Below are 9,052 nucleotides of genomic sequence, written 5' to 3'. Positions count from 1 at the left end.
GAGACTGAGACTGCTGGAAACTTGATTTTAAACTTCTAACCTCCAGAGTGTGGGAGAATAAACTTCTGTTGCTCTAAGCCATGCAGTTTGTGGTACTTTGTTATGGAAGTGCTAGGAAAACTTCTTCTTACTGACACCTTAAGCAACATTTTGACATTGGGTTGGGCATGTCCAATTTTCACTGGCTCCTTAAAAAGTATATTTAAGCTATTAGTGTCTTTTCATGTGTCATGGAAAGTCTGTTGAAATTTTGACTTTTATTGATTGGCTGATTTGATTAGTTCAGAAAAACTTAAGGCTTCAGTTGTAGTACTTTTTAAATAGCATATTTTTTGGCTTATGGATACTGTATCTTTACTTAGTTTTTGATGATGATAAAATTATTATTTTTTTCCATTTTCATTAAGCATGGTCTCTGTTTCCACCAATTTGCTTTTTAACGTTGTTTTCTACTTCCCATGTTGGATTAGAGGTTTCCCTCAAGCATTCTCTAAGCCTTAACTATCTGTTTGTGATAATCGTAAGGGATCAAAAAGCTGATGAGAAATTCCAAACATACGCACAAGGCTTAAGGACTTTGAAATGCTTTCCATGTGATCTGGGGAGCACACTTATGGAGTGACTCCCAAGTCAGTATCTGTGGATCTTTCATCTTGAGCTAGTCAATTTTCCCAGAAGAGTTTCCAGTTTTCCTCAGGGTGCTGGGTGCTGGAAGCTGAGCTGAGTGAGGAGGCTAGAGGAGAGAGTCCCCACACTTAGCAAGCAGTGTGCATAAGCTCACAGGAGTCCCTCATTGTCCTAGATAACTAGAACTTCAATTATGCTGATGTCGCCTGGAAATAAACCTCTAGTTCTTTGTATGGCAGTACGGGGTAAAAAGTAAGACTGGAGAATAGAGAAATCACTTCTACCAAGTTAGGCCACCGCCCTACTCTCTTCCCTCTTTATGATTAATCAGGGCATTTTTTGAGCATTTTTTTCTCTGACTTTTTGAGTAGTGATTCATTATTTTGAGTTGCTAAGTCAATGACCTTTCATCCATTCACTTCCTCATTGATAATATTTTGTTACTCTCTTATTTTCCTCTTTCCTTATAGGGTTATTCATATTTAAAATTCCTTTATTATAGTTTTAACAGATTCCAGGAAGGAGGTTAAAGTAGCTGTTTTTTCAATCTTCCATCTTAACCTAGGTGAAACTTAAACTTGTTTCAATAAATTAAAATTGTCAGTGCTTCTTAAAATAACTATAAGCTATTAGTGTCTCTTCATGCATCACACAAATTAAAATCTTTAAAAAAATGTGTTGCTAGTGGAATATCATCAGCCATAAAAAGGAATGAAATTCTGTCATTTGTAGCAAAATGGTTGGAACTGGAGGACATTATGTTAACTGAAATGAGTCAGACACAGAAAGACAAGTGATACATGTTCTCTATCCTACGTGGAAGCTAAAAAGCGTTCAATGTAGAATAATGATTGCAAGAGATTGAAAAGCATGATGGGGAGGCAAAGGAAGCCAGATCAGTTTATACTGTGAGCATGTGCTGAAATATAGTACTGAACCCCATTAATATGCACAGTTAATAAATATTAATCAAAAACAAAATATTTTTAAAACTGTGTTCTAATACCATTCAAGAAATATGAAGGAAATGTGTTGAAAAGGTTTGGATTTATGAATTTTTGTCTCAGTGATGTAAATTGTTGAAAAACAAAAATATGACTACCCCATATTTCCTGGTATTGTGCAATAGCATTTTCTTTCCTTTCAATGACTGGCTCTATTCACAGCTTATATTTGGTGTTACCACATTTATATACACTATTGGTACACAAGGCACAAAATCTATCAAGAAGTCTTATTGTTTTGTTCCTCTCTAGTCCACATTTTTATGTTAATGGCACATTCCAAATTTCTATTTGGCTTATAGCCTTATAAAGAATGATGTGTCTTGTGACAAATGCAGAATTTTTTTTATTACATGGAAATGGAGGGTCATTTTAGTCAATGAGTGAGTCCCTTTTGTTTGCTCCATTCTTCCTTGCTAACACAAAACATTTTATTCATGTGAAAGGCAGAGTCATTCTCAGTTTCAGGGGACAAGTCATAAAGAATCTTAACCGGTCACTATAATCCTATCCCATCCTCCTTGACTGTATTTTGTTACAGGCATGTGATCCAATTCCTGCCAGTGAAAAGAAAGGGAAAGTCTAGCATAGTTTAGAAAGTTTTCTCCCTTGATTAAGAGACAGAAATAAGGAAAGTTCTCTACCTCTTTGTTAGGGTTTGTGTCTGCATGTCCCCCCAAATCCTCATGTAGTCATGGGGCAGGCTTCTAGATATTTGACTGATCCATCATCCACTCCTGGGATTATGGGTGTGAGTGCTACACCTGCCCCTGGGGTGAGTAGTTTGCATAAAATGTAAGGGAGGGAAAGAGGCTACTTGCTGCAGCTCCTCCCTTATGCTCTTGTTGCTTTGTTGTTTTCCACCACCATGAAATGTTGCCCTCTGCCATGTGCCACTCTGCCTTGGAACCAGCCAAGTGTGGAATGAAACCTCCACAAACTGTGAGCTAAATAAACCTTTCCTTCCTTAATTTTGGGTGTTGGGTATTTTGTCTCAGTAACAAGAGAAAAGTTACTAAGACACTCTTACTTTCTTAAAGTAAAAGCATAGTACTTCAGTCTGTGCTGGCTGTCCTACCACATGAGACCAGTGTCAGTGGAACCGTGGAAAAAGAGCCCTCATCCTTCTGAGGTGCGCACTTACCTACCCTGCAGCTGCCTGTCTCCAGACTTCTCATGTGACTTGATGGAACATGCTGGGGTTTGAGACATTTGTGCCCAGTGTTTCTACTTCAAATCAAAAATAGTTTAACTAGTAAAAGTGATTATGATACAGGAAAATAAAACTTCCAACCTGAATGATACCTGGGAAGAGTTTGTGTTCTCTAAAATCAAAGAATGACTTTTAGGAACAAGGGAGGTTAAGAGCAGAATATATTTATTGAAGGAAAGAAAAGAAAGCTTCTGTCCAAGAGAGGGACAGAAGGGGGGCCTGAGTGGGTTACCCAAGACTCTGTCTTTTCTAGGGACTTTTATAGAGCAAAACCACAAGGTGAGGTGGGTCCAAGGTAGGGGAGAAATGGACAAAACTATGGTCAGCCAATCAGAATTGTTCAGGTAAAATTGATTAAATTGGGATCAAATGGGAAAGCGAGTCACTTAGCAAGTGGGCATGAATATAGAACAGGGGCTTTTCCTATAAGGGGTTGGGTCAAGGACTCTTCAAGGTGATTGTTACCTATTTAGAATATCAATCCCTGAGGTCCATCCCTTGGGGAGATAAGAGGGTGTGTTTGTTTAATCTTTAGTCTTGAGATCTGGCCAGAAGCAAGTACCACCTCTCCATTTGTAAGGTATCTTGTCTTCAATACTGGCTCCTTTGAGGGCATGGCCAGTCTGACTGCCTATAATATTTCTATCCAACTCAGCTGCCTATAACAATTTTAGTAGAGTATTTGACCATTATCATGTCATGGAAGATGGCGATCAGCCTCTATGCTTTATCATGTACAAACTGGAGTTAATACCTATCACTTAGAAACAAAGGAGAGAAACAAATGAGGCGATATGTTAAACATGAGAAAAAGTGTTCTCAGAGCCTGGCACATAAATCCCAAATATATAAACACTTTCATTTTAATAACAATCTTAATAGCAGCCGTGATTTGACCTAAATTGGCATGATTGGGCATGCAGATTGGAGTCTGCATAGATTGTTCATGGCCAGTATTTGGCACAGGTAAATACACCATACAATGTAAAACATAAGTGAACATAATAGATATGAAATGTGTTTTTATTAAATGAATAAATACAAGAATAAATGGTGAGTGAGTGCACAATGAGTGTCAGTTGTTTTAATGGCTGTTGGTTACTCTAAATTTCTAGAAGAACCAGTAGCATGGTATCCAAATACATGCTTTGGGAAACTTAATAAATGTAGTTTCCCTGGGGAACTTAAAATAGCACGGTAAGTGCTAAAATCTGACCTCTCCATAGAACACTGTGTTGTGTTCGTTCCTACTGATAAATAGTCCATTGCACCATGGGAAATTCCTGGAGTCCCTCATAGCAAACCTTCTTGAAGTTTATTAGGACTGATCTTGTCTCTTATCCTACCTGGCATTTTATCTGAGATTCTTACATGTGGATATAGCATCAAATTACACTTATATAATACACATTTAACATTTTGCCATAAACAAACTCATTAGAACAACGGCATGTTCTGGAGAGGTTTCTAAAGAACAAGGTGTTCCTTATAAAAGCTTGTGGCCTGTATAATTTTCTTCCCCTTCTGAACTACAGGCTCATTCTGGGTACAAGCAGAATGCCAAACAGAATTTCGTCATCTTATCACAAAAGTTTGTATTTTTTAAAAAAATACTTAACATTGAGAGATAATAATGTTTTCTTTTGCTCACAGGAAACAAGTATTGTGTTTTTCACTGAAAAATTCTGGCTCACTTACAACTTGACATCACACCTGAACTCCAAGCCCGTTCTTGTTTCGGAATTTCTTAACAGCCTGATTGCAAGCTCTGTAGGAATTATAATTTACAAAGCAACAGCTCAAACCTTTGTGATGTTTTTGATGCTGATTCAACAGAATCTAAATTACCTCAGGTCAATATAAAGGAAATGACTTAAACCATTATTAAATTTGTGTAAATTCCTCTGGAAAGAAGTAAATGATTTATTTCTAAATATTTTATGAGCTTAAAGACTGAATCTTAGAGATAGAGCTTTGAAAAAGCAAGCCATCAAAGAATTAACACTTTAGTCTCTTTGGTTGCTATTCTGGAAATCTATTGAAAGATTATGGGTGTATATCTATGGCTGGGAAAAAAGCCAGTAGTGGGACATTGCCATAGGCTTTCCTCACCTTCCAGACAAGCTGGAAAATGGCACTTGCTGTGTCCCAAGGAATTAGAAGCCTTCCAATTTCACTCAACAGAGGACTCAGCTTGTGGTCTGATGGGAACAAATGTGTATTCACAAAACTGTGACTCCATAAAGACAGAGTACGGGGTGGATGATGTAGTGGAACCTGATTGTATTGAAGAAATTTTTAGTTGGGTAAAAATTCATAAAAAATAGTAAAATGAGAGCTCAAATTCTAGTTTAACCTATTACCCAGCCAGAAAGTTTCTAAATTAAGATATACAAAAAGTTTATGAATTACAATACCAATCTCTGCATTGGAGAGAGTGATTTTGTTTGTTTGTTTTTTGTTTTTTTCTGGTACTGGGAATTGAACTCATGACCTTGCACTTGCCAGGCAGGCGCTGTGCCACTGAGCTAAATCCCCAGCCTTGAGAGAGTGATTTTGTTTGAAGATTTATGGTGACAATTTCTCAGCCTCCTAGGATACTAATGAGATTTAAATGATATTGTTCATGTAAGTTGACTTGTCTATCATAAACACTCAGCAAATATTAACCACTTACCCATCCAATTATTTAAATACAGGATAACTAAAAATTGCATGTTGTTTTGTTAATTTTTATCAAAGAGTTTAACAAGAAATATAAAAATGACAATTGTATCAAATTTGTTCAATAATTTTTCAGTGGATGATATATTTTAAAGCATTCAATACACAACATTGCAATCTGGACAGTAGTATCTGGTCTCTTTCTGAATCTTTTTGCACTATTGTTTCTTTGAATGATGCACTATACACTGTCATGCTGGCCTTTCCTTTTTTTCTTTGGGTGGCATAATTTCAGTAAAATGCCTCCCCACTCAGGGTAATGGTGAAGGCGCTGATGATGGACGTCCTGATTGGCATTTCACTATTCCATAATTTTCAATTATTTGGTCTATTAGACCTAATCTAAACTGTAAATGACTTTCTGAACCCACTTGTTTTGAATAAATAACAAATGAGTTCCATATTACTTGGTCCAGAAGGTGCATAAATATTTTTAAATAATATTTTTTTTGCTTTTTGACTACAGGATAGCTTGTTAGATGTTAGTCAACTCAGTCCACACCACCTACAGAATTCTAATAACTGACTATTATTGGAATTTTTTTAGTTTCATTTCTTCTTTCAAGTTCTATCATTTCCGTATTATGAATAGCTGACAATAAGGAAATGTTTTCCTTGCCTATTTCACAACACAAACTTTTCCTCTAGGATATGTTGACATTGTTCCCCTTTTCAGTTTTTTGTTTTTCGGATCTTTTGGCTCTCCCTTCCTGTTCAGGCTCAGTGTCCCGAACGTGTCCCTTCTGTATTGTAAGAGAATATCACCTAGTTCTGGAGAAGTACAAACATTTCTGTAGTAAGACAATGCCCCATGTTCAAAAGTGTCAGAACAAATCATGTATCCATGGAGGGTGCACCCTAACTAAAATGCAGCAAAATCAAAAATGTTGATTTGAGAGGTCACCCGTGTGCATCAGGAACCTGAGTGCATCATGTTATAAAGAGTAGGGGCTTCAGTGACTCAGATGGCCAGGAATTTCAACCTAGAGAGCAGAGCAGAGCAGAAATCAGCAAGGTGAAGCCATCCACAGCCCCAGGGCACCCATCCACCTAGAGCATCCTCCTGGAGCAGATGAGCAACCATCCAGAAATTAAGAGAGAAATTGCTAGCAAAAATGAAAAGCTGCCGTCATTATTAAGAGATGAATATGCTGATTCCAAAGATCCTGTATCATCCCTGATGATAAAAGATGCTGAAACACAGCAAGAGCCAAAGGACTTCAGATTGCCAAAAGGCCATCACTTTAGCATGGATATTAAGAACACACTAAAGACCAAAGAATCCAGCTGAGGGCCTGGATCAAGGGCAAAATTTCCAATGTAGAGACCTTGACATTTCTCAATAATCATAAACTTTATCCAGTAACATGGACTGCTGAGAAAATAGCACAAGCATACCATTTAAAACTGGAAGATGTAAATTTACTTCTGAAGTACTTTGTTACTTTTGAAGTCAAGATCTTCCTTCCTGAAAACAAGAAAGCAATAGAGTCAAAATGAAGAAAATCACGAAATTGCTTTGCTTATGTGCACATCTCATGCCCTTGTCCTGTTTATTTCCTCACTTTTAGCATATTAAATTATGGAAATTACTAAGTGTATAGTGCCTTACTTGGAGAGAATACTATTTGTTGGGCTCTGTTAACTTCAGGTTGCTAATAAAAAGTATTTTATTTTTTTAAATCTTTAATTGGTTTAGGCATAGTTCCTGGGCATATGTCAGTATGACTAATCATATCTACAAATTTATTACGAATGGGAGAAATAATGTATTATTTTGGGCACATGATAACACTTTAAATGTTAAATGTTTTTAAAAGCCACATGACTTTTGGTTCAATAGAGTAGTTCTTTTATTTAAAAAATGAAGTAACTCTAAATAGTATAAACATATTTAAAACTGTAAATCACTTAAAATCATTCTGCTTTATGTAAAGATCAGTAATTGAATCACCAGTACTGCCATTTCTGAGTGATCTACATTGTGTGGTTAGGTACCTGTAAACATGGCTTCTATTATATGGTGTCACACTATAAAGTACTTTGTGTGTCATAAAAATGTTGATTTATCACAAGATGGAACAATATAAACAATGCACATATTCCTGTAAAAGTAGCATAAAATATATTGAATGTACTTACAGTAATAGTTTCATAGATTGTAGCATAAAATTATAGGTTATTTTTCCTCAGAAACAAAGATTAATAAAAGAAAGCCACAAGTTTTAATTAGACTTTACTAGACACACAGGTGAAAGGCAAATACAACATTCTAAGTAAAACAGTGTGCAAGAATAGTCAATATAAAACAGACATATGAGAATATCTTATGCAAATAAGAATCAACTAGTTGAAGTGATATATGCCCTACTGATGCTCAGGATAGTCGGTACACAAACAAGCACACTGACAGACTGATACTTTGGGTGAACTGTTAAGTGGTTAATGGGTGTTGTTATTTTATGTGCTATACAAAATAACTAACAGAGATAATTATTTAGATTATTTTTAGATGCTACGCTGAAGTAGGCAACTATGGAGTGAATATGCCAGCCATTCAATCTTAAATATGCATGCTTTACTGATTCTTATTTTCATAGCAACATAGAATATTTGGAAGAAAAGAATTTCTGGAATTTTGAGAGAGAGTGAACTTTCATTCCACAAGTATCAAGACTCTAAGAAGTACTAAAATTATTCAGTGAAGTTGAAAACTGCTGTGGTTTGGGCATGGTTTGAGTATGTCTCTCAAGAGTTCATGTATTGGAAGCTTGGTTCTTAGTGTTGGAGGTATTGGGAGCTGGGGTGGAACCTTTAAGGGATGAGGCCTACAGGGAGGCATTTAGGTTATTGAGAGGGCTGCCCTCAGAAGAGAATGAAGTAATTCTTGTGGGAATCTGAGTTAGTTCTTACAAGAGGAAGTCTTAAAAGAGCAAGCCTGACCCTTGAATCTCTGAGTTTTTATCTTGCCATCTGATTATTCCTCTTCATATGCACTCCTTGCCATATTATGATGTAGCTGGGGGCCCTCACCAGAGTTTGTACCATGATGTTTGGACCCTTTGCCCCCAAAACTGTAAGTTATCTAGCTTCAGTTATTTCATTACAGTTGTAGAAAATGGACAACTGCAAAACCAATAATGCTGATTATTACAATCAGAGTCCACTGCCAAAATAATATTTCTAAGATTGTGCAGAATAATTTCCTGCTTTGACTGCCTCATAGCCTCTGTCTTCCTTTTCCTTCCACTACATCTTGCCAACTTTCTGTTGCAAGATTTCAATAGTTTGAATAAGGATTACATATGATTAGGTATTTGTGAAAAAGTTGAATATATAAAAGGAAATTGCTAAGCTATATATTATTTTCATATTTTGAAAAGGTCCATTTTATTTTATTTTTAAATTTTTTTTATTTTTTATTTTAAAAATAAAAGGAGGAAAATATTAACAGACAGTCAACATTTTACAAAATAGCAAAGGA

At 36.2% G+C, this 9,052-nt stretch overlaps 1 pseudogene; it reads left to right on the top strand.

The window, feature by feature from the left end:
- LOC102010159 overlaps nucleotides 1–7,068 on the top strand; it is a 12,372-nt pseudogene extending 5,304 nt beyond the window's left edge.
- Nucleotides 7,069–9,052: the final 1,984 nt, after the last annotated feature.

This window comes from Chinchilla lanigera, unplaced genomic scaffold (genome assembly GCF_000276665.1).
Source record: "Chinchilla lanigera isolate Chin_1 unplaced genomic scaffold, ChiLan1.0 scaffold00016, whole genome shotgun sequence".
In the NCBI taxonomy this organism is placed as follows: Eukaryota; Metazoa; Chordata; class Mammalia; order Rodentia; family Chinchillidae; genus Chinchilla; species Chinchilla lanigera.
The sequence above is the reverse complement of the archived record's forward strand: the minus strand, read 5'-3'. Positions and strand labels throughout refer to the sequence as shown.